This window comes from Saccostrea echinata, unplaced genomic scaffold, assembly GCF_033153115.1.
Source record: "Saccostrea echinata isolate AGI-Se365-2 ecotype Australia unplaced genomic scaffold, CSIRO_AGI_Sech_v1 ptg000008l, whole genome shotgun sequence".
NCBI classification, from domain to species: domain Eukaryota; kingdom Metazoa; phylum Mollusca; class Bivalvia; order Ostreida; family Ostreidae; genus Saccostrea; species Saccostrea echinata.
In genome coordinates this window covers 9226625-9252595 of record NW_026889757.1, presented here as the reverse complement: position 1 = coordinate 9252595, position 25971 = coordinate 9226625, and the positions used below count along the sequence as shown (strand labels likewise).

The 25971-nt window shown below is 33.0% G+C and overlaps 1 pseudogene; it reads left to right on the top strand.

Moving 5' to 3' along the window:
- The first annotated feature begins 3801 nt into the window (after positions 1–3801).
- On the top strand, positions 3802–23871 carry LOC133181043 (MYCBP-associated protein-like; annotated as a pseudogene).
- The last annotated feature ends 2100 nt before the right edge of the window (positions 23872–25971 follow it).

The following is a 25971-nucleotide window of genomic DNA, read 5'->3' as shown; positions in this document are numbered from 1 at the left end:
CCTGATGGTGACTACTAGTAGGGGTTTTCTTACTGATTAAGGTTACTTTTAAGGCGCCTTGATCTGTTTCCCCTAAAATGAAAAGAAGATGTATATTTACATGCTAATTATGAAAACATAGCTAAATGGAAATACATGTATAAAGTATTTCATACTTCAGGTAACATTGTTCAAAACGATGGTCACTAAATTCTGCAAAATATTGAAGTATGTAGCATTTTCTTTTTCACAACAGACAGAACGAATTCGAGTACTCCAGTGTCTAAAGGACTTTGTATTACAATATAGACCAAACATTTAATCATGGTGGGTATTATGAGTAGTAAAACTGTTGTCAAAACATGAAATAATCTAAAAAGAAAATAATTAGACCACATGACATACATGTATACTTGGTATTTAGTTTATGTTACTGTAAACATTTTATCGAGAGAAAAATAATTAAACTACTTAACATACATGTACATACTTGCTATTCATTTTTTATCCGAAATACGTGTAATTGAAATCAGACTTATGTTAAACAACCGTTTTTTAATGTAACACACATCTTATTTATGATCCATGGGTGAAATCTACACGAAAGGTATCAACCATTTCAATTAAAAGCCCGTAGCAACGGTTTCAAAGGGGGGGGGGGGCTTCCAAAAGAAATCTGTCAAGCAAAATAAAAGGTAATTTTCTGTCCAAATCCTGGAATTTGCCAGTGCTTTACCTTTCAACATCAAAAAGGGAGGGGGTGGGGGGGGGGGCAACCAGCACCTAAATGAAAATTTACCATAACAAAATACAATACTCAAAAAAGCCCCCCCCCCCGCGTTCTACGGGCCTGAGTTAATTTGATAGATTGCAAAATATTTAAGATAATTTTGAAGACCCCCATCATGGCATCATAAGACTTGGTTTGTTTGGGCATTGTATGAAACCATAAATCACAAAGATGTGAATACAAATAGGAAAAAAAATATATGTACACAAGTCAAAAGACTTGTGCTTTATTGTAGGATCAACTTACCTGTGTAAAATTCAAACAACTGTTGAAATAATCTTTACACCAGATCCGCACACTGCCTATTCAGGGTGTTATTTGGTGACCAGAGTGTTTCCAATACACATTTTATAATGAATTTTAAAGCTCCGGGCTGTGTAGTTTAATCTTAAGTACATTTGAATGGAAAATATTATGTGTACCTTAACTATTTATATTGGTCTATGTTTCATTACTCGTAGTCATGGGCTAAACTTATTAATACACATATTGAAAAAAAAAATAATAGACGACATACATGTAACATGCATTTTCTTCGAAACCCAATCTTAAAATCAACAAATAAACGAATAAAGGGAATTTATTTTGTAATAATTCAATTTTCCTTACTTTCATGACTTTGGTACAAAGGATTTCTACAGTCGGAATTATTTGTTCATTTGTCGATGAATATAAATTTATGTCAGTGGCAGAACTACTTTCATAGTAAATCTGCCAGGGATCATCACTATGAATTTACTAACCCCCCCCCCCCCCTAACAATGTCCTCTTAAAGATTTAAATCAGCATTCTTTAAATCGCCTTTATCTCTTTGGGTAGTATGACTTGAGGGAAACATTTTAGTCATTTTTTTTAAATTAAAAATTAAACAATACAAAGTCTAGTTTTGTTGAAAAAAGAAAAAATTAAGCAAACGAGCTAGTGATATATACTATTATATATGAATGTATATTATTAATTAATATCATACATGTATATAGTATTATTAATTCCGGGGTTTGGCGAGGGAATGGGAAGGAGAAAGACGTACATTTTTTTTGCATAGAATGCTCACAGGTGATAATACTCTACTACCTAGGATTGCGGAAATAATGGTAAACCTAGAAAAGAATTGTAAAGCTAGCGTTAAAAAGGAGGACGTTAAAATGAGATTTTTTAGCGTTCTTTCTGTTATTCGGTATTTTGATTTTTGTGTAACTCCTGGATAAATAAGGATCTCTTGATAATCGCATTGTACATTTACTATTGTGAATTTGACATTTTTGTTATTTTACATGCAAGTAAGTTTATTTCAAGAATTTAATTTAAAACGGGCATCCCTTTAAATTTCCCACGGCACTCCACTCGGACTTCATAAACTGTGCGGTTTGTTTGTTTGTTTTTTGTTGTTTTTTTTTTAAGATTCATTCTTCCTCTATAAAAAATTTTACACAAAGATAAACTTAAGAAAAAATCATGTAAAAGGAATCAAAAATATAATCTTTGAAATAAGATAAATTCATTGTTTATCTGTTTAAAGGGGCATTAGACACAGACTTGAAGGTCATATTTTTTAAGAATCATGACTTATATGTTGCTAGAGCATTTTACACCGAAATATAATAAATGCTTGTTCAGAAACTTTATCTGGGTTTTATTAAAACTACGAATTTCGGGACGCGTTTCATTGACACAAAGACGTTTTAGCGGATGGACAAGACGATTTACATGTAACAGAAAAAAAGATTAATTTAAAATAGGATGTGGACATCTTAGCGGGAGAGTTAAAATATACAACTACATGTATGAGAATGGATACGAGCTTTAGGGTGTTTCTGAGAGCAACTGCAAGAACATCATCAATTTTTAGTAATCAATTGACTCTGTACTGCAATTTCCAACCGTCACAATTGATATTCTTTCCCTCTGAATAGTTCCTACTCACTGTTTAATGTCCACCCCAGTCAAAAAAAAATTCCAACCCAGTAATTTCTTGATAAGCCAAAAAAACCCCAAACAAACAAACAAACAAAACAAAACAAAACAAACAAACAAAACAAAAAACAAAAAATGTAAAAATCCATTCCCAAACGTGAAAAAGTCTATTTCGTGTTAATGGTAGTGGGGTCCACGTTTTCTAGAGGAGGGGGGGGGGTCCGAAGTAATTTTTTTTATTTGCTTCAGTATATACTTTTAATACATGTAACTGCAAATTCCAGGACCCCCTCCGACCCCCCCCCCCCCATCCGCGCATGGAGAGAGATGGCAAGAGGCTGGGAATAAAGGCGAAGGGGCAATATTAATGTGAGATAGAAAGTGAGGATGAGGGAGAAAAAAAGAGTGGAGTGAAAAGAGATGTAGGAGAGATAATTGGGAAGAGAGGAACTAAGCTCGAGTATGAGAGGAGTGAGAGTGAGAATCCACATTTGATTTATACCTTTTCGGAAATATATATTTATCCCAATTATCTGTCTATTTTTAGCATAAATGAAAGGTTTTTTTTTTTTTTTGCCAGAGGATCCTGTGACAAATTTTCATGAAAAAAAATTGTTCAAGGGGTCCTTGAGATTTGGGCCACACCACAGAAAGTTTACACATTCCGCACAGATAGCCATCATGGAATTACAATGTAACTCTTTGAGCCTTTGTGTCAGAAGAACTATTTGGGGGGGGGGGGGGTGAAAATTCTTTCAAAATGCTAATAATATTACAATTTTGATTACAAGCTACGTAATGTTTTGTTTTTTTTTAGATTTCGCCAAAAGGTGTTGCAAGATACAAAACAGACTATCCTTCAATATGTTCAAGCTGTTTCATGTGAATTTTGATTTTGAGAACTGTCTGCATAAAATAGATAGCGGTGTTTTATCAACAATTTTATCATATTATTCTAAATTCCCTCTACCAACTGCTACAAAAAAAATTTCCTTAGATTTTTTTGTCGACATAAGCAGCATTTCGCATCCCCCCCCCCCCCCCTTTTTCATGACAAGTCGGATATTTTATTTCTGACCGACTGCACTCTACAATTATTTTTTTAGAGAAAAGAAAAGGGATGGGATATCAACTCCAATTTCATGAATTTGATGTATTTTGATGATTCCATGAAATTATGAGTTATTAAACTGATTGTGTAGTGGACAAAAACAAAAAGGTAAATATTTTTATACGTGTGTAAAGCGATGAGTTTTTTTATTTTATTTAGGTGGATCAATCAGGATGTCATGATTTCGAATTTCCTCAATCGGAAGGATGCAGGATGTTTTGGATCTGTAATTATAAGATTTTGAATTATAAGATTTACTTCAAACCGTCCTTTATTTGCAGTTTGTTTGATAAGATTTATTTCATTTTGCAGACAATCATCTATTACAATCACCATGAACATTATTATTATTATTTTTTTGCAATAATGAAAAAAGCAAAGCCTAAAATTTCTGTACAGGTTAGGACCAATACATTGAAAAGAAGGAAAATGATCGGAACGTGATATAAATTTACAGCACAGATACAATGTACTTGGGTCTTGGTTAATAAATATGTATGAAAACTATTGACTTGTAAACATATTAATAGGTATTATACATATTTATAAACCAAGACTCAAGTTTACAGTTTACAATTCCCAAATGACAGGTGACAATGCTAATTCAACATATTAAACATAATTTTGTCGAAACTTTTATGTATTTGGGAATTAATATCAACATAGAAAATAAGCCTGAAAAATTTGAAGAAATTCTGTGCATCGATAATAAAGATATCAATAAAAACCTGAAATCTGGGTCAGTCGGAGTCGGGAAGCCTAGATTTACGCTTGCCAGTTTACAGTGGGAAAAAAGAAGTTATTTTACGTATTTTAGTCCTACAGATTCCATATTGTAAATCCACAAAAAATACATGATAAGCAACAACTTTTGGTAAATGAGATTTTCTGGATCCCAACTTGTTAGGACATCAAACAAAGATCCAAAACCCATGGATCAATATAAGAAACTGTAGAGTGATAGGAATGCTTGCCAAAAGTTGTGTTTAAAAAAAAGTCTTTCCCTGATGTACATGTGTTGTCAATCTAATTAGAATTAGATGTTCCGAATCCGCTAGCGGATTCGGAACATCTAATTTTAATTAGATTGATATGTTGTACAATTTGTATATATTCCTGCATTACAAAGGATTGTTTTTAATTTATTCTGAGTTAAGTTTAATATATTACATGTTAGTGCCTGGAATTCATTCCCTCTGTTAAATTGTAGATTTTTCGTAAAAATGATGGAAAAGAAGGTGAAACTGAAGACGGTTAATCCTCATATTACATGCACACTCTGTAAGGGATACCTTATTGAAGCCACCACTATCACAGAATGCCTGCACACATGTAAGTTAAAAATGCCTTGGTTTACTTTTCAGTCTGTATCATAAAATGCAATTACCGGTAAACAATATCACTTAAAAAATAACCATGCATGTGTTAGTCTCCTTACTCAGAGATTGTTGATGTAGATGTGCTTAGTGTTGATACATGTACATATATCTGATGGTTTGGAATGTAGATAGTTTCGATACATGTATCTCTGGCTGGTGTTGATACTAAGGGCGAAACAATTACACGTGTAAACGGCGACGTTTCGATTAAATGCTCCAAACATTTACAAATTCAGTAAACGTTTACACGAAGGTTATTATCAATGTCTATCAGAAATAAAGTTGAATACAAACAAGTAGTTTTATTTGAGATTTACCAAAGAAACACTGTCTTTAACGTCTTTTAGCATTTCAAAAGCAATTGTTTTCTGTTTCATCGATACCAGAAATATATTAAACAAAAATATATAAACCCCTATACACTCTAACATATTTAATTCTGATTTCCGAGTTGCGAATACTGGCGATGTTTTATGACTTTTGAAATATAAAACTTGATATATTTTGATTAAATAAATATAGTACATTTTTGTCAGTCCAGGGATAGACATTAACTTTTAGATTCACTTGCTCTTCGGGCAAGTGATCTGAAATGTTGACTTGTCCGAATACAAAACTTGGTTGCCCAAAATTAGGGAAGAAGAATATTATTTATACTGTAAATGTTATGATAAGAAAAAAATGTGACCAAATACACCGGGTTCTGTCAACTTGGCAAGGTGAGCTACATGAAAAAAAAAAATCTATGCCACGTTTGTACATAAATGTGTGCCACTGTCCTCTTAATAAAATTCATATTTTTAAAAATTATTTTCTGTAGGATCCTTTTGTGAATAATTATTTTCAGAGATAACTCTGAAGCAAGGCTAAAGGAAGATAGTTGCTACGAAACATACATATCTTGATCAGGATATAATGTGTTACTTATATTCTGTGAGTAAATAAATAATCTAATTTCCTAGTAAGATGTTAACAAAGTTGTTAGACATAGAGCATATTTACCACGAAAGAAAACAGAATGACGAACCCGGTTTTAAATGGACGGTATAATCTAGAAACGCTGCCAAGGAATATTCCGAACTTAAATCAAATGTCAGTCAGGTGCCTGGCAGAAATCAAATGTTCAATTTATTGTTTTATTTATAAATTTATGTAAACTAAATAAATATGTACATTTCTATAAGAAAAATTCACTTGTCCGATCAGACAAGTACGTCTAAAGTTTCACTTGCCCGAACTGAGAATTTACTTGTCCCGGGCAATCCAACAACCATTAATGTTGATCCCTGCAGTCTTTGAAAAGTGTTTCAATACAGTCAGCAGGTCTTGTTATACTTACTTTGGGATTAAAAGATCCATCGTTGCAGCTTAATTTTACAATGTTTTTTCTGCGTCCGGTATGTAGCCAAACAAACCAATGCAATATTGAGTGATGATGTAGAAAGTGAATGAGTTTAATGCGCCTCAAATTCTTTCGTCATAAGGACCAACAAATAAATAGTAATAACATCTCATACTTACATTAAGTGAAAAAATTATTTATTAAATTAGAGTTTCAAGAGTAAGTAGCCATAAAAAAATCAACACAAAATATTCTCCCGTTTAAGCGGTACTGTTTCATTTACTGTTATCCGTTTAAACGTTTACAAAATTTAGTAAACGTTTCACCCTTAGTTGATACATGTGTATGATGGCTAATGATCTAGTTAGTGTTGATACATGTGTCTGATGGCTCATGATCTAGTTAGTGTTGATACATGTATCTGATGGCTCATGATCTAGTTAGTGTTGATACATGTATCTGATGGCTCATGATCTAGTTAGTGTTGATACATGTGTCTGATGGCTCATGATCTAGCTAGTGTTGATACATGTATCTGATGGCTCATGATCTAGTTAGTGTTGATACATGTGTCTGATGGCTCATGATCTAGCTAGTGTTAATCATGGTTGATACATGTATCTGATGGCTCATGATCTAGTTAGTGTTGATCATGGTTGATACATGTATCTGATGGCTCATGATCTAGTTAGTGTTGATACATGTATCTGATGGCTCATGATCTAGTTAGTGTTGATACATGTGTCTGATGGCTCATGATCTAGTTAGTGTTGATCATGGTTGATACATGTATCTGATGGCTCATGATCTAATAAGTGTTGATACTGGTGTCTGATGGCTCATGATCTAGTTAATGCATAATGCATAGACAACTATATTGTAACATGTTGGTTTTACAGTCGTTAAAAGTTTGAATATGAAATGTATTTTGCAATGACAGTGAGACAAGAACTTCGAAATGGATTATAAAACACTTAGTTTTTATAAAATTTATGCATTAAATGATTTACAAGACTTTTTTTGATAAACTTGTTAAAGAATCCAATATATCGCATATCGCTTTACTGTGCCTTTACAAAATATCATATTGTATTGTATCGAAATTTTTTGCTCAATAAACAGCCCTAGTCTATTCCAACACAGATTTTGTCTCCCAGTGCATGTAAGATTAGACAAATTTCACTGTACAATGTACAATGTACATGTATGTCTGGTTAGTGTTGTTAAAGGCCAAAATATTTACAGAATACATTTTCTTTGTAGTTTGCAAAAGTTGCATAGTGAAATACTTAAAGGAGAAGAAAAACTGTCCAAAATGTGACATACTCATTCATCAAAGCCATCCACTAAATTATATAAGGTATGCAAATTACCAATATGATTCCTATTCCTATTCCTAAAAGGCTGAAAAATTAGATCACTCATAATTTATTATTGTATGTTTGAATTTTCATCTCTGAACTGTTCTTTGATTTTCAGTCATGACAGGACTATGCAGGACATTGTGTACAAATTGGTTCCAAATTTACAAGATAGTGAGTATACACGTATTTGATATTTGATACCCTGGGTAAATAGTTAGTTATCCTGGTACAATTGTAAGAGTTATACATGTAGTCCCTTGCACTTTGATATTTAAGTTTCTTATGAAGGGATATTTTGGTGCTTTGGTGTTAAGCTTTGCAATAATTATTGTATTAGTAGACATAATAATAATTAATTTATTTGACCTACATGTATGTATATTTGTAGAGGAAAAGAAGAGACATCAAGAATATGCTGCCAAACATGGCCTTGAGGATGAAGTCAGAGAAGGTAAAAAAAAAAAGATAAATATACATGTGCTAATGTTTTAATATTTACATTTCTAATTGGTTTCTCTTTGAAAGTTGTGTGAGTTGATTTCTTGATAATTACACCTGAATGTAAATTTTGCTAAGTGAAAGGCCAGGAGCCTAAAATATGCATGTCAATCTCATACAGCTATTGCAATTGTGACAGGCAGGGAAAAATGTCAGCCAGACTGGGACTCGAACCCGGGACCTCCCGCTAACTGTGCGGGTGCTCTAACCACTGAGCTACTGGGCTGACGTACCCAATCCCCGTTACACAATTAATATGGGAGGCCTCTGTGACATGTATTTTAAATATATTAGATAGCATTTTTAAAAATTTATATTTACATTTTTATTTCACACATAAGTTTCTGACTATCATTGATGCCCTGGCATACCCAACAAAACTAGACAGTGATTCCTTAATTACCACAGGATTCTATCATGATCAAAGAAACTTCAAGCAAGAATTTGAGGAAATTACTGTATAATAATCATTACACAGCATTCATTCTGACAGCAATTTTAATTTTGTAATGCAGTCTGCTAATCCATATCAAAAAGAGAGAAATTAAAAACTGGAAACAAATGGACAAATGTGTCCATTAAGAGTCTGAGCATAGAAATTGCATTGTAGGAATACTCTGTAAATTTATATTCTGGATGAAAAATAAAACAAACAAAAAACCCCCAAAACTAACAGGTGCATGAAGAAAAAGAATGGAAAAATGACTGTAAAATTTAAGGTAAACCAATTTGTATAAATATTTGTTTATTTTTACTTTTCTTTGGGGAAAAAAGATTATGTATTTTTGTCCACCTCTTTTGTGAAAGCAAGGGGGCATTAAATCTCATTCATCTGTCCATCCGTCAGTCTATCACAAAGATTTTAACCTTGAGCATAACATTTGAATGAGAAAGACAGATCTTTCATGTATCTTATCTACATTACCTGTGACAAGACCTTTCCAAATAAATTATAATTTTTGACCCCATGGCCTTGATCTTGAAGTTTGACCTACTTTTTAATAGGGATGTCAATTTTATGCGGACAGTTTAGTCGAATAGTCGGAGGCCTTAGTCGAATATTTGTTGAATTTAAATTAATTTTTCATGTCATTTTCACTATTTGTCTTTTATAGACTAGTTGTACAATATTTAACCTGCATTATCACCATTATACAACGAATTTCTGAATCGTAAACATTTACGTAGTACAATAAATAATGTACATCTACATTTATTTAATGTATTTGATTTCAAAATTAATATAATATTCACCTCACATTTTATCTAAATGCAGAATATCTAACGCTCGCATTTGCAAGTTCAGTTTTACATAACCTTGATAATGTACTTTTAACTATTTTTCTATCCTGACATCTTTTAAAGTATACAACTGTAGATTTTGGAGGCATATTTGCCGAACATAAATCGACATACAAATAATTTCCTTTGAACAGTTAAACCATACCCTGAGTTTTACTTACGAGAACATTGATCTGTAAATAAATGAAATGGGCGAATCCAAGTTTATTACCTTGAATTTAAAATTACTTTTAGGTAACACATTTTTAACGAATAACCGACTGAAGAAATTTTAGTCAATAGTCGGTATGATCGAACGATAGTCGAGTACTCGAATATTCGTTGACATCCCTACTTTTTAAAAATGTTAACATTGGTGATAACTTTTGAATGAGAGAAGATAGGGCTCTCATATTTGAAATGTGCATTACCTGTGACAAGACTTCTCCAAATGTATTTTGATTTTTGACCCCATGACTTTGACTGTGACATTTGACTACTTTTCAAAAAAAGTGTGACCTACTTTTCAGAAAATTTAACATTGGTGATAACTTTTGAATGAGAGAAGATAGGGCATTCATAGCATTCATATTTGATGTATACATTGTATTGCATGTTACAAGACCTTTCTGAATGTATGATGGTTTTTGAAATTGTGATCTTGACCATGAAGTTTAATTTGCAGTACTTTTCATAATTTTTAACATTTGTAATAACATTTGAATGTCAGAGAGAAGATAGCACTTTCATATTTGGCATGTGCATTACCTGTGACAACACTTTACCTTGACATAGAAGTTTGACCTAATTATCTAAAATTTGAACTTTGGCTGTAATATTTGGTCCAGAAGAGACGGGGCTTTCATTTTTTTTCTTTGCATGTGCATTACTTGTAACAAGACCTTTCTGATTGTATTATGATATTTGACCTCCTGACCTTGATCTTGAAGATTGATGCAGTTTTAAGAAACTTTAATCTTAGCTGTTACTTCTATATATTCAAGAATTTAAAATCATTTCTGTATGATAGTCAGACAAGACAGGACACACAGACAGACAGTTATAATAAGCCAAAAATAATTGCATCACAACCATTAAGACAATTAAAGCTGGGGACCACAATTCTTTGAATTTGCTTGTTTTATTAATTAAAGGTCTATTCATATAAATTTATATACCTGTATATATTGTACAGAATCACCTGGGCAGTCTACAGAGAAAGAAAAGGAAGAGGAGGGGGCTGATAAAGATTACCATAGAAACGACGAACAGGTCAAGGTGTGTCTAGAATGTAAAGGGAACCTCAAACACCTCAAGAAGAAGTACCTCCGCATCTCCTCACAGGCTACCATCTGTCACCTCAAAAAATTTGTGGCTTTGAAAATCTTCAATGATATCACCAAATATGGGGATGTAAGTATTAAAGATTTATTCTTTGCCTGTTAATTTTCTTATGGATTGCATTTTTTAAAGGTGCTTCTACATGTAGGGGTCTGCAACAGCATAATTTTTTTTCTTTTTTAAATTTGCTTTAGGTGGAAATTTTGTGCAATGATGAACTGTTGGGAAAATATCACACATTAAAATTTGTGGAAATAACTAGATGGAGAGTAAAGGTATAAATAGATATGGATCTTTTTTTTTCTTTTTCTTTTTAATTTAATTAAATCATATGAATGCAAAATGTTTTCATAAAGTAGTTGAGTTAAGAATTTTCTTTATGAAATTTTTATTAATTTAAATTTGGAAATCAAATGTTTCTCGTATGGATATAAGTGAATATTGAAGAAAACGAAACATGCCTAATTTTATAAAGAGAAAAGGTACTCAAAGAAACTGAAATTTTCTTCAAGTTTTAATAATTATTTTCAGGATGTGCCTTTGACCCTTCATTATAGAAAGAAAACTATCGATCTGTGATGTCACTGATTCTCAATTAACACTAATAAAGAATCCAGATAACATACATGTAAGATCCTGGATTTAATGAAATCATTTTCTTGGAATAATGGACATGGATCTGCCCCATGTAAGGAAGTTCTGATCTCTACAGCCAATGTTGGTTTTTATGTTTTTGTGTTTTAATGCAGTAGTATATTTGTCAAAATCTTGTTTACGAATATTGACACAATTTTTGTTGAATGCCTGTTTTTACTGCATTTGAAAATGTAACATTTGGATTACTGGTAATTTATTATTTATCTAAAAGGATGTAACTTCATTCTCTCAATTCATATCATTTACTGATCTGTTTTGTCATATTTATTGCAATATATAAAGCTATTGACTGTATACATGTATGTACATTTGTACATATATTTACAAAGATTTGTAAGTGTACTTTTTTCCACAGGGTCGTGATTCTGTGGAATCACAATTTCTGTTTTATCTGCGGGTATAAAATTACACATATTTTTTTGCTTGCCATTGTGTATCTTCAGTGTACTTTAAGTATGCTGTGACAAATTTCTGTGGAAAATTGGTGACAGTGTACACAGCATATATTAATCCTACACAGAAACAAGAGGCCCATGGGCCACAATGCTCACCTGAGTCACTTTGGCCCTGCTGTTCTGCATCAGGTTTTCTACCCCAAATACATGTATTACTCTGTATTTTTGATCACCTTTTGTGGCCCCATCCTATACACAAGGGTCATGTTTTGAACAAAAATGGATCTACACTACCAGAGGATGCTTCCACATTAATATGATTCATCATGGATTTGCTCTTGAGGAGTTTCAAAGATTTTTCCCTATATAATCCCTATTATGGCCCCACCCAACCCTGGGGGACCACGGTATGAATAATTTATAATCTATTCTACCTCATAAAGCTTCCACAGCAGTTTCAGTTTTCCTGGTCCAGTGGTACTTGAGAAGAAGATTTTTTAAAGATTTTTCCCAATATATTTCAATGTAAAATTTTGAACCCTTGTTTTGGCCTCACCCTATCCAGGGGGGCCATTTATTAAAGAATTTAGAATCTACACTACCTCAGGAAGCTTCTACATAAGTTTCAGCTTTCCATGTCTAGTGGTTCTGGAGAAGATTTTTTTTTTTACAGGTTTTTCCTATATATTTTAATTTAAAACTTTGATTCCCTATTGTGACCCCATCCTACCCCTGGAGGCCATGATTTGAACAATTTAGAATCTACACTATCTCAGGAAGTTTCCACTTAAGTTTCATCTTTTATGGTCCAGTGGTTCTTGAGAAGATTTTTTTTTAATGACCCCACCCTATTTTTGCCTTTTCTTGATTATCTCCCCTTGGAAGGAGGCTTGGTCCTTCATTTTAAAAATTTAGAACCCCCCTTCATCCAGGGATGCTTTGTACCAACTTTGGTTAAAATTGTCTTAGTGTGTTTCTTAAAAAGAAGAAGAAAATGTGAAAAATTTATAGACAGACAGATGCTGGACACCAGGTGATCAGAAAAGCTCATTTGAGCTTTTTTATTGTATGGAATTTTATAAATGGAAATGACTTAGTGTGTCGTATTTGAGGGAAATTGTGAGATTATTAATTGGAACATGCTAAAAAGCATTTTGATCATATATTCAGAAAAGCCACAAGGGGCTTATATTTGAACAATTCAGTCAACAATAGAGTACCTTTAGTTTCAATGTCTGTTACAATGATTATGATACGCAATACTCTTATTTTTATCTCGTAATAAATGTGCATCAGATGAATTCTTGTGAAAATGTATATTATGTCAAATTTTAAATTAAATGTTTCCTGCTTAATTGTTTAGTTTTGTATGCCTAAATTGTTTATTGCCATAATGTGTTTAGTTTTGTATGTTAACATTGTTTTTTTTTACCAGAATATCCTCTTGATACAAGGGATAGACTTTATATATAGGTACTGTTTAATGTTACATTTGTCAGCTCTGTAGATACCATTTATTTATAATCTTTGATATATGTATTTTGATGGTTCTTTGAATATGATAAAAATTATGTAAATTATATAAAAAAGGGTAAAAAAATTTGTAAATTATATAAAAAAGGATAAGTAATTTATTAAAATATGACATATCAAACTCACCTTGTGAAAGTTAAGATTAGATAATAATAAGCTGTAATATTTACACATATAAATGAAGTAGTTTTACTTTAAATTTATTTGGACCATGTTATACATCTCACTAAATTATGACATACATGTATGTTGGTGAATTTTTGGTTGTTATTCTTTTACATTATATTAACATTCTTCAATTGATTTTCTCGGAAATGATACATGTACAGTCACTCATATGGCACATTAGTCAAAGCATTACTCTGGAGCTGAAGAGTAAGGGGATGATCCTTAATTCACAGGTTCCAATCCCTCTGTGGGACATATGAGACCGAATAAACCAAGGTCCAATGTCACAGTAGATGCTGGTATGAAAGGTCTGAATTTACCGCAATCCAGCGGCAATTGATAATGTCCTAATTTGAACGAGTTATATTTTTTCAAAGAAAAAAATAACAAAGGCTTACAGGTATGGTTATGAAAAGTGCATGGACATGTAACCTATTGATTTCACAGAAGTGGGTAAATTTTTCTGAAGGCGTATCTGTCTAACTGAGAAGGCAACTTGACAGGATATCTGTGCTGACCAATAGATATATGATTATCCTTTTAAAGGAATAATAAGCTATCACTAAAGCGTCTCAAAAAAAAAACAAACTTTCATCTGACTTGTCTAGATACCATACCAATCCAACCAAAAATCTGGACCATTTGACAATTCTTAAAACACACACACACATCACATTGAAAGAATTTGATCCTTTTAATGGCTTTTATAAGATTCTTTTCTTTTTTTTTTTGTAGAAACATTCAGAAACACACAGTGTTAACGTACTGAATTTGAGTTATATAATATGAGTGACATATTAAATGATCGTAATATTTTTTTGATAAAATTTTTAAAGCATCTAACGGAAGATGATGTCTTGATATCTTTGAAATACATAATATTGTCTTTGTTAACTTAGGTTAAAATAAATGCCGATCTTTATTTTTACCCCGTTTTGACTAAAGAGGGTGTTGCAGAAACTCGTGATTATTCCCTAAATCGAGAAGGACATTTAAATACCCACGACGCATGAAGAGTTATCTCTAAATATAGGTAATGCTACGTAGATGGCTTTATTTATACAGCGGGTATGTCCAGCTTGTTATAACGAAACATTTCACATTTTATATTAATATCATGCATAGTTTTTCCTAAATAGACTCGCACATCATTTTGAAAGATGTACTGTAAAAAGCGTGCTGTAATATTTTTCAATGTATACGAATGTGTCCAATAATTACGCTATTGATGCAATATCCAAGAAATTCCATTGAATGATTTCAATTTAGTTGTTTCAAGTCAAATCTGAACCACTAATTTACAGAACAATAATGAAACGAAATGAATATGAATAAATTAAATTATTTTAAATGATAGTACTTTATTTTTTAAGACATTGCCACTAAATAATAACATTAAATGTATTTCTTATTAGTTTTAGAAACAATATCAAAGAAAACATTTTAATTCTGCATTTATTTAAAATATTACCCATCAACTTTCTGACATTCTTTCCCTCTCTCAAGAGAGTTGTTACATTGTACTTCCATTATAGTGTATAAGAAAAAAAACGTATATACCAGTCATTCCAGGATTCGAACCCATTCTCAGGTAAAAAGAATCTTTGCATAGAGTCCACACGCTTTACCACTAGACCAGCTCCGACACTAAAGTATAGTGTGCTATTTTATGTACACACTTTGCATTTCGGGTGGATAATAACTTTTCTTCGATTTTTGTGATTTTCAAAAATATGCCTCTTTGAAACAAAAATCGGAAATGGCAGTTTTGAAGAAAATTCCTGTCTCTTTATGCGTATATCAAATTCATTCTGTTTCAAGGAGGCAGTTTTTCAGAACAATGGGGATTCCCTATTTGAAAAACAGAAAACCTGACTTATTTTGCTATGTGACTAATTTACACTTCTTTAAATGGCAAATTGGAAGTCGATATGCATTTTGCAAATATTGTTCTACATTGTGCTGTATATACTGTTGTATCTGAAAAAAATTAAGACCGTTTTCTGTTACTTAATTTTTTTCTTTTAAACTGCTACAGCTTTAGGGAAAATAACAAAAGAACTGCAACACCCTCTTTGTCCATTGTACATGTATCATAGTCCCTTACGTAAGAGTTATAGATCATTGAAAACAAAAACCTTAATTTTATACTGAATTGTCTAAGGACTACTATATTTCTCAAGCAGAGGGCTCTAATTAATAGTAACAGGGGATACATGACACTTGAACTCACTTCCGATTTTTTCAGGGGTCTGTATTTGCTTTCCTCTCAATTTGTATTGATTAATAGGATCTGGGAGCATAACACTGTTCATTATTTTTTCATATTCCATTTGCGAGGTATGAACCCAAGAGACTCTAAAAAATAACCTTCAATTTTTTAATAAAGGCAGACTTTTTTTTTTTAACTTTTCCTTTCTGAACATATATTTTTTTTTTTTTTTTACATCAATATATTTCTTTGTTTATTAAAAAATATGAAAAGAAAACACAAAAATCCTCCCTTAAGCTTAATTTAAAAAATGTATACACAATTTTTTTTTTGTTGATATACTTGTGTATATGTATCATTTTACACCAGTACAAGAAAGTGAACTTGAAAAATATAGCTGTGCCTTGTAACCTTGAATTATGTCATAATTGAATGACGTCACAACTGTAACTACGCAATGGGAATTATGACGTCACAATAGCGAAAATTGGATTACGGGTATTATTTACCGTGCTTTTGTAAAGTCGGTATGGTGGAAGCAAAGAAAGGTGGGAAAAAGTCGGCGTTAAAAACACCGAGACTCAAAGCCTTGGTTCAGAAAGCTTCCGGAGTTCCTTCGGGAGATATAGAAACTGTCAGCAACGTCATCGGTAAGTGGAAACTGAAAGCTCATAAGAGCAACCAGAACTTGCTTGCACCAGTTCAGCAACAAAACAAAAACGCACCAATTATGAAAAATCTACATCTTCTTGAGATTCGTAAGGAGGAATTGCAAAATATTAGACGAAAGGTTCACAAGCCTTCACGTCCGAAAGTCATGAAAGAAGTTCTGGTTCGGCGAGTAAGAAAAAATGCTAAAAAATGTGTCACTTATGCAGTATTAAAACCTGCAAGCAAAGACTTCAGTGTTCCACCTAAAAACGTTGCTAACTATGCCGGACCAAGATTTGATTCAGATGGAAAATTCATTCCCCACAGCATTCTTGGTAGTCTGTCAGATTTCAAAAACGAGGCACAAAAAAGAGGAGAATTTAAAGAACTATTTCTAAATGTAAGTTTGGAAAAAGCTACACCAGTTATGAAACATATTGAAAAGCCATGTTCATCTTTAAAGTTGTGGAGAGACAGAGTAAGAGAATGGAATTCAATGCACGAATTCTTAGAGAAGAGAGTGGAGAGGCCTACTGAGGACTTGGTAATGAAGACTCCGAACGATTATCCAGAGATTGTAAACCAGCGCAGAATCATCAACTTGGCTTTGGAAGCAACCACAGACGGTCATGGTCAAGAAAGAAAAGCTGCTAATTTCTTTAAGCTCAGTAAAACAATTTGTGATGGAGAATTTCCCATCTTTTCCACCCTCGATAAATCCATCACCGAGGAATACACTTTGGTGGAGATCAGAGGCACACCACACATCATTGATAAAGAAAAAGGATCAGACGCTTCTTCCATCAGGCGTACGTATCCTGCTTACCAAACACCGTATTTACAGGAACAAGAACTCAACTTACAAGAGTATATCAATAAACTCGTTCCTCATCAGTCATTGATAAATTTGAAAGACTTGCAAGTGGTCGGTGAAGCTTCTAGTAAGTCGCGTAGTGAAGAAAATAATACAACTATCGTGACCCAGGAAACAATCTCTTTTCAACCCCCTGTCGTTGATTCCCCACAAATTCCTAAAAAACTTGAGATGATGGGACCAGCCATATTGATTGAAAATCAAACGATGAAGTGGTCGGGCCATGGGTTATCTCGACAGGGTGAGCCTGGCATTCAAGCTTCAGTCATCTTTGACGGATATCAAAACGAGATCCTTCATCAAAATTTACGGATAGAAAATGTTGGCAGCACTCGTTTCATATATAAATGGAAAAGAGCTCCTGTCAGGATCTCATATGACATTCCAAGACAGAAAATCCAGCGCTTCTTTTTCATCTCCGAGGAGGGAGTATTGCGCCCTGGGGAAGCTCTGATGCTCCCAGTTTTATGTAAATCTGATGTTGCGGGCATCTTTTATGAAACATGGAAAATAGAGACAGATCCCATATTAGATCGTGGGTCGGACATCATCATTAAATTCAAGGCCGTCATTCGTAACCGGGAAACCCATATGAATACTTTTGCTAAAATCGAAGAAAGTTTAGTGCACAACAAGGCTACTACAATTGCATCGGATATTGTTGAAAAGCTTGTAAAAAGTATTTGTTCCCCGGAACCCCGACAATATTACATTGAATATGTTTCTCCAGAGCAGGAGTTTATTACAGAGAACCCAGGGCTCTTGTATCACAGCTCAACATTACGCTGTTTAGAAAATCACCATGCATTCCTTATAGAGAACGTTCCTATTATTCCGGCACAGTATAGAGATTTCTCATTGCAAAATCTCAGAAGAGCCATTATAATAGTGACCGACATTGAGGAGGGTGAACTAGAGGATCCAAACCCTTTAATTGCCGAAATGGACGAGGACTGGGATTACACCAAAAGGAGACTGTTGTGGCGATACCTGAGACAGGTCAATAGTCTTTGTTGTAGTTGGCCAGAACCCATGGCAAATCTAGACACTGTCAAGTATATTGGTTGCTACAGTATATTTGCGTCAGCTTTTGATCGATTCAGTGATCGTTCGGCACAAATGGCCACATTTCTGAATCTTCCAATCCGCACTGATGAGGAAGAACAAGTAGAGAAAATGGTCAATAAAAAAAATAATAGCAGAGGTGGAAAACGGAAAAGCTCCCAAGTTGTTTCCAAGATAAAGAAAGGAAAAGATACAATGTCACCGAGAGGAAGAACTCCTGTGCCAACCCCTTCCTCCATACGTGGAAACCAGAAATCATGTACTCCAGTGCCAGACGATTCACCTGATGACGCCATGGAGAGTTTCTGTCCTGTCGCCAAAGAATGTGTGGAAAAAGTCAAATATGAAGGCTATAAAGACAAACTTTATCAGATTATGTATGCCGAACTGAGTTCAGCACTTGATAAAATGATGATGATATGTGAAGAAAATTGTTAAAAGATCAGAGACATTTAAAGTGATTTGTACACTATTAATTCTGAAACACAAAGAAGTTAATTTTCGGATTCTTATAACATTCATTTTTATTCATATTATTGTACAGAAAGTTTACTAATGGAGTGTTATAATACCTGTTCTGTCATAATACGTAAATCTTTATTAAATTTTCATAGATTTGTTAAATGTGAAACCATTATCTTTCATTATTAAAAGGAAACCTTTCTTCACTGTATTTGAAACTTTTTGACATTCAAAGCAGAATGTATTCAGGTAATTATCAAACTAATGAACTTCAAATAATAATAATAATTATTAAAAAAAAAACAACACTTAAGATATTCCCTAAAAGCTTCAACAGGAATGTCTTTCCTTTTAAAAACTCATTTTTTTTACTAGTGTTTTTTCACTCGGATATTTCTGATCAATAAATGTGAATAATTTTCCAAAAGGAGCTTAAGCATATAAACATCAAGTTATGATATTTCAAGGTTTATTTAACAATAAAAACACATTTAATCCTGATGTGATCAGGATAAGATATATGTACATGTACAATATAGCATATTTATGACAGACTGTGACTTGAAGTTATAAAATACAATTTACTTCCGAGATTTTATTTTGTGGGTTGTATAACAATTTTTCAAAGGGGTTAACTCTTAAAAAATTCAGTAATTAAATCTAACATTAATATATTTAAAAAAAAAAAAAAATAAATGTTCATAGATTCTGAAGTGGAATGAGTTTGTACACTCAGGTATGTGTACATTTAGTTGAACAACAATAAAAATGTCTCCTTCGTAACTCTTAACAAAAACAATTCATGATCACAGACAACACTTTAACAATGAGTAGATATCTTCTGATTTTAGCACCTGAGTTTCTATTGTTGCTGGTTAACTCGCTATACTGTTCACAGTGTAGAAAATAAACATTGGAGTTCCCTGAAAGAAAACAAGAGGCCCAGGGGCCACATCGCTCACCTGAGCACTATGGCTAGGAAAAAGCAGAAATCACTTCAATCTTGAAAGGTCGAAAAGTTTAAATATAAAAGTGGTTGGGGGGGGGGGGGGGGAATTGAACAAATTTGAATCTACATTGTCTGAGGATGCTTGCTATTCTTAACAAATAGTTTTTTTTAAAGATTTTTACTATGTGTTCCAATGTAAAACTTTGATCGCCCATTGTGGCCCCACCTGACCCCCGGGGGTCATGATTCGAACAAATTTGAATTTACACTATCTGAGGATGCTTCCATGTAAATATGACCAATTATGGCTTTGCTGTTCTTGAGAAGAAGATTTTTAAAGATTTTTCCTATATATTCCTATGTAAAACTCTGATCGCCTATTGTGGTCCCACCCGACCCCCGGGGGTCATGAGTTGAAGAAACTTAAATCTACACTACCTGAGGATGCTACCATATAAATATGACCAATCATGGCTTTGTTGTTCTTGAGAAGAAGATTTTTAAAGATTTTTCCTATATATTCCTATGTAAAACTCTGATCGCCTATTGTGGTCCCACCCGACCCCCGGGGGTCATGAGTTGAACAAACTTGAATTTACACTATCTGAGGATGCTTCCATGTAAATATGACCAATTATGGCTTTGCTGTTCTTGAGAAGAAGATTTTTAAAGATTTTTCCTATATATTCCTATGTAAAACTTTGATCGCCCATTGTGGCCCCACCCTACCCCTGGGGGTCATGATTTGAACAAACTTGAATCTACACTACCTGAGGATGCTTCCAAGTAAATATGACCAATCATGGCTTTGTTGTTCTTGAGAAGAAGATTTTTGAAGATTTTCCTATATATTCCTATGTAAAACTTTGATCACCCAATGTGGCCCCACCCTACCCCCGGGGGTCATGATTTGAAGAAACTTGAATCTACACTATCTGAGGATGCTACCATATAAATATGACCAATTATGGCTTTGCTGTTCTTGAGAAGAAGATTTTTAAAGATTTTTCCTGTATATTTCCTATGTAAAACTTTGATCGCCCATTGTGGCCCCACCCGACCCCCGGGGGTCATGATATGAACAAACTTGAATCTACACTACCTGAGGATGCTTCCACATAAGTTTCATGTTTTCAAGCACAGTGGTTCTTGAGAAGAAGATTTTTTAATGATGCCATTAATTTTTCACGAATTCTTAATTATCTCCCCTTGGAAGAAGGCGTGGCCCTTCATTTGAACAAACTTGAATCCCCTTTACCCAAGGATACTTTGTGGCAAGTTTGGTTGAAATTGGCCAAGTGTTTCTTGAGAAGAAGTCGAAAATGTGAAAAGTTTACAGACGGACAGACAGACAGACGGACAGACGGACTACAGACAAAATGTGATCAGAAAAGCTCACTTGAGCCTTCGGCTTAGGTGAGCTAAAAATATATAGAAGTATATATTCATGATCATGTGAATGCACTTATTTTTTTCTGTCATTTCAGAAGAGGAATACAAGATACATAAATGTAAATACAAGCTAAAAATGTTTTAATTGTAATGATAATAAAGCCTTTTTTTCTAAAGCAGCTTTAGTTAAAAGTAAGAGATTAACATTATTCATGGGCTTTAAATTCCTGCTTAAATGAACAATTTATCAGTAGTACTGAAATGTGACCATACAAAATACAGAAACATAAAGTTGATTCCTTTTTATATACACTGTATAGTGATTTAGTTAAAAAAAAATACTCAGGATTCCTTATATTTAGTTAACAAATTATATACCAACAATTTTAATTGAAAAATTAAATTCTGTAGCACTATTTGGTGACAAGATATGCCTTTGTTATATGCAGGAATTCACCACATAGAGCAATCAAAATATTTGTCATGTCTGTTACTCACCCTTGGACTCCAGTTCATGAGGTAAACTTGTTTTAGTGACATTTCATCTGTCAGTTCCTCTGCTCCACACATCAATAACAACTGTTAACAACAAAAGAAAAATATCTGTAAAAGACACTGATGACAGTGGTAAATACTGAATGTGAAATTTTCAGCTAAAATTGAAAATTTACATTGTATTAATGAAAGATGTTTTTAAAACTTCTTGCACAGAATTACACTATATGAAATTTCAATGTTACATAAAACAACATTGGTAGAAACCCAGTCACTTTGCATCAAGTGGCATTAACAGCCATGGGTTTTTAACAATGAAGATATACATGCATATGCTTACAATATAACAATATACATGTGTATTAACAAATAAAATCTTACTTAAATGCTGTATACAAATGTTTGTATGGTGTAGCTTACATTTAGCTGAGATGGAAAATCTAGGCGTTCATGTAAATGCTGTTTTAGATCTGACACACAGACTCGAGCTGAACATCTCAAAAATTTTTTCTCTAGAGTTGGCAGGGTAAATGATCGGTTTACAAAGTGTTGAGGATGCATGCTGAAAGACATAAAATTCTCATTTGTACATACAATGTATGTGCTTATAATAAATACATTTGATGATTCCTGATTATTTATTACTGCAACAATCAATATTATTTAAAAAAAAAAGATTTTACTCTATAATACATGAACATTTATGATACTATCATACAATGAGAAAAAACAATCATTTTATACTTTGATAAAAAGAAAATTATTCTCTCTGAAGTTTAAAACAAAAAACTGCACACTCCTATGTAACATGGTACATGTGTACAAAATTGAGTTGAGAATTCATTCTCTTCTTTCTTAAACTCATGTGACAAACTGAGTCAACTCAATATTTTCTGTATACTTTTACAGAAACTTGCAAGTTTTTCTGCAATGATAGGGATTCCACTTGGCAGTTGGTGTCAGATATTCCTGAAGTTTAGACAAATAGACTAATCCTTAACATGATGTAAATAAGATACACATTTACCTGTACCTCTCCAAACACAGACAGATCTTTTCATCGTATTTGAACTGATGAGCATAAGGATTGGAAAAAATACAGGATAATTTAGGCTCTGATTTCTTTTCAACTACTCCTGCTGCAATTACAAATACAGTTTTCATATAATGAAACATGAACAAGAAGTGCAGTCCATCAATTCTGACAGAGAAATGAACATATCTGAATTATATAGGCACTTTTCTATTAATTAAGGCAACTTTAATCTTTGTACAATTGAAATTATTTTTCCAACTTGTTCAGCATTAAATCTTTTGAGATCCCATCATGGCTGTTGGCCAAGAGAAGTAATTTGAACAAATTTCTAAGCTTGAAGGTTTTTTTTGGTTTTGTTTTGTTTTGTTTTTTTGTTTGTTTGTTTTGTTTTTTTGTTTTTTTTACATTTAATAGTTCTCCAATGTTGAACTTAGAAAGTCACTGGAAATATTTTTTCTTTTATCTGTATTAATCCAAGTTTCTACTTTTGTACTAACCCAATACTTGTCCTTTTTTCTGTGTTTCAAAACCTCTTGAATTGTAAAATTCTTCTTTTCTTTTTTCCTCACCTACAGAAGTTAAACTCATATCACTTATGGCCTTTCCATATTTGATCTATTCAACGTTTTCCCTTTATTTCAAGGTAAAGGGTTTGAGATCAATTGTAAGAGGCTTAAGGGGTTGAGGTTTATGAAAAAAATCTCTGTGGACCTTACAAAAGTTATTTTGTAAATTTTTTGATTTCTAAGCGGCATTTTTATCAACTGAAGTGGTCAATTTGGCTCTTAGGGAAAACAATGTCTATAGCTATAATTCATTTCTGTTTTTGGTTTTAACATTTTCACACATTACTTTCAAAGAGATGAGGAACCAGCTTGTATACAATATCCTGTAGTGTACGATCTGCTCGTAAATGAAGAAGAGGCTGAGTCTCATGAACTTTGACCCCACATTGTGGACAATTCTTGCTACTTTGAAGGTGCTTCACGATACAGCTTTTGCAAACTGGAAACAAGTAGCATATTCATATTAAGAATTATAACCAAAACAGAATATAAGATACATGTAGCAATTCAAATTGGAAACTCAAAAATCATATATATTGGTCTAAATCATCACATACATATTGATAAAAATCTCTGCTTCAAGTTTTCATAGTGAATTATTTTTTTTAAAAAAGCATTCAATGTCAGAGTATTTCAGGGCCATTGATTTTTGTTATGTTAAGACAAGTAGTAAGCCCAAGCATAGAGAGCGTAAAGATTTTTTTAAAAATGTAAGTAATTCTCCAAAAAAATATTGTATAAATTGAAAGCACTAAATAGTTAAAATCATCTGAAATATCTCATGAGATATTTAGTTATCAAAGTCTGTATTTCTTTTTTAATATACACCAGTGCATATATAGTTTATGGTTGAACTAAACTTGGAATTGCTCATACTTAGAATAGGATATTATATCATACATGTGTGAAGACATTCTGTAATTGTTGTTGCATCAATGAAGTATCCGGCACACATGGAACACACTATGTGGGGGTTTATCAGCTGTATTCGTATCTTCAAATCCTAAAAATAAGTCCGTATGATATGAACGCTAATGACTTCAGTGTCAGTGATAATTTCTATAAGTGTATTCAGACAAAAGATACATGTACAAATCAAACATCTCATTAATGATTTTTATTCTTAAATGTGCAATGTTGAGTTGTTAAGCTGCAATTTTACATATCAATTACAAATACAAATATGCATTAAATTTACCTGAATCAGAATAAAGCGTTATGTGTATAGTACTATAACATTAATATTTCTGCCATTATAATATAAAGTTCAGCTGCAACAGCTTTTGCAAAATACCTCAAAGATCTGTAGATAGATTTCTAGACTATACAGTTTTAAGCAAAGATCAGGAAAATGTGCAAGAACTAGAAAGGAAGAAATGATTATATATTTCAATATAATGATTTACTCAATTAAAGATTCAGATGTTTGAACCCCCCCCCCCTCCCCCTCAGTCAAATGCAAAATATCTCTGAGAGGGAACACAGGTTCCACATGTTAAGAGAAGAATGTGCTCAAATGTGAGGAAGAAAGGGTGATGATTTTGAGGCAGATCTGCATTATTATAAATGTATTTTCTTCTGCTATTGAAGTGAAGGGCCACTACTATGCATTGTCTGATTTCTCTCACTTTCATTAAAAAGACTGTGTGAGGGGTTAGGGTGGGGGTGGGGACTGGAGGAGTCCATGCTATATACAAATCATTTGTTACCAGATGTGAAACTCATAAGAATGCGAATTACAATTCACTATTTACTAAGCACTCTCAGTCTGAGTTTGTATACCACTGTCCACTAGCTGTTGATGAAGTGGGGGTGGGTTTTACTAAGCACTCTCAGTCTGAGTTTGTATACCACTGTCCACTAGCTGTTGATGAAGTGGGGGTGGGTTGGGTGGTGGAGGCAGGGGGTGCCCTGAGCAAGTTCAAAATATTTCTATAAAAAAATATTATCTGCCTACTTTAGCAACTAAAGAAAAAAACAACAGGTGTTGATTTAGTTGTTACTAGTATGATATAGCATGGTAACTAGGCTTTTTTTTTAATTGGAGGGGGGGGGGGATTATTCCTTTCATCCCGGGAGCAAGTCCCCAGTCTAAGCATCTGCCATTTGACTGTGCACCCAACCACCCCTCTATAGACCGTATAAACAGTTTTTATTAATTCTGTTTGTATGATTTTTATTTAACAGAACACAGATGCACACACATTACCTCTTCCATCATTTTGATCTTAACCGTTTGTTTACAGTTTGTTCTCGTATTTTATTTATTGAACAAATACTAGATCTACAATACAAAAAAGAAATGCACAATCAAATCATTTGTTTACTGAAATATTTTCTAAAACATCATAAAAAAAATATTCAGAAAAATTATCATTAGACAAATATATCTTAAATACGAAACTAACCATTCTGATCTTAGTCTGTTGGATGTTTGTATGCCATATCTATAAATATTCAATTTAAAAAACGAAATTTAACATTGAAGTGAACTTTTTATAGGGAAGATCCCATGAC